This window comes from Phocoena phocoena, chromosome 6 (assembly GCF_963924675.1).
Source record: "Phocoena phocoena chromosome 6, mPhoPho1.1, whole genome shotgun sequence".
Classification (NCBI taxonomy): domain Eukaryota; kingdom Metazoa; phylum Chordata; class Mammalia; order Artiodactyla; family Phocoenidae; genus Phocoena; species Phocoena phocoena.
Genome location: NC_089224.1, coordinates 33167204 through 33168823, shown reverse-complemented (window position 1 = coordinate 33168823; position 1620 = coordinate 33167204). Strand labels below are relative to the sequence as shown.

At 41.7% G+C, this 1620-nt stretch overlaps 1 pseudogene; it reads right to left on the bottom strand.

The window, feature by feature from the left end:
* Positions 1-452: 452 nt before the first annotated feature.
* On the bottom strand, positions 453-763 carry LOC136124818 (ATP synthase subunit g, mitochondrial pseudogene; annotated as a pseudogene).
* Between the last annotated feature and the right edge of the window lie 857 nt (positions 764-1620).

Genomic DNA, 1620 nt, shown 5'->3' with positions numbered 1-1620 from the left:
GCCTGCAACAATTAAGAGCCCACATGCCGCAACTAAAAGAGCCCACATGCTGCAACTAAAGAACCCACATGTCGCAACTAAAGATCCCACGTGCTGCAATGAAGACCCAGCACAGACAAATAAATATATAAATAAATATTTTAAAATATATGTATGTTTCAAACCATCAAATTAAAATGTTATCCCCATATACACATGTACCACAATGTTACGTTTGCACATATCCTTTCCAATTTCAGGCTAAGCAAAGACATACATTTAGAGCTGTATTAATGTATCAAAGCAAAAGACAACCCAACTTAGTACCAAGAAATATTGTGACCGTCCATGTAGCATTTGATAGAGAAAACACTGATTTTGACATCATTTTAAGCAGACAGCAGTCTGGTCACACATGGTCCAAGGACACTAAAATAATAAACAAAATATAATCACATGTTGAAGTTTGGTCTTTAAACACTATAGCCAACGATGCCACACTTGCCTATGATCTTGCCAACATAAAATCACATTCACACCTCAGTGGCCACCAAACCATTCAGCAGAGCTTCCTTAACTGTGAGCTGTTTGAAGCTACTAGTTTGAGCACTAATGACTATTTCTTAAAACCTCTGAATAGGAGTAGGGATCTCAGCAGGGTTGGAGGAACCAGCTCAACACTGACCTAGTGCCAAAATGTGGCCAGTCAAGGCTTCATATAAGTCACAGCAGCACTGACCAGGGCTTGAGCCTTCTCTGTGAGGTTATGAACAAATAGGGTCATGGTTCTATGACAGAAAAATCTCACCCAGAACTGGAGGGCCACCACTTTCTCTGTGACAGTAGTGAAGGAAGGGAGGATGGGGGAAAAGACAAAGAAGTGGTGTTAATGTGGAAGCATGTCCACATTTTGAATAAAGAAATAAACAAGATCACCTGCAGGAAATAAGGAGACCTGAATAAAAGGGGATTTTACATATATAGAATAGTCTTATAAAATTTATAATTAGGAAAGATGCAGGGGACTTTCCTGGTGGCACAAGTGGTTAAGAATTTGCCTGTCAGTGCAGGGGACATGGGTTCGAGCCCTGTTCCGGGAAGATACGTGGAGCAACTAAGCTCATGCGCCACAACTACTGAGCCTGTGCTATAGAGCCCGCAAGCCACAATTACTGAGCCCGCGTGCCACAACTACTGAAGCCCGCACACCTAGAGCCTGTGCTCTGCAACGAGAAGCCACAGCAATGAGAAGCCCACGACGCAACTAAGAGTAGCCCCTGCTCGCTGCAACTAGAGAAAGCTTGCGTGCAGCAACGAAGACCCAATGCAGCCAAAAATAAATAATTATTAATTAAAAAAAAGAAGAGATGCGGGAGTTCTTTTCTTAATTTAGCAAAGCAGGTGGTTTGCAGCATCACAACACAATGGAAAGAACATTAGCTTTGGGGCCGCAAAGACCTGAGTTTGTGTCCTGGCTTTATTCCTTTTTAACAAGTTACCAAACTATTCTTTCTCAATTTCTTCACAGTAAAATGGGGACAACGGTACCTATTTTGTCAGGTAGTTATGCAGATTCAGTGATAGGACATGTCAGTTAATTTCAGTTCCAACAAACATTTATTACTCTCCTATTGTGCACCT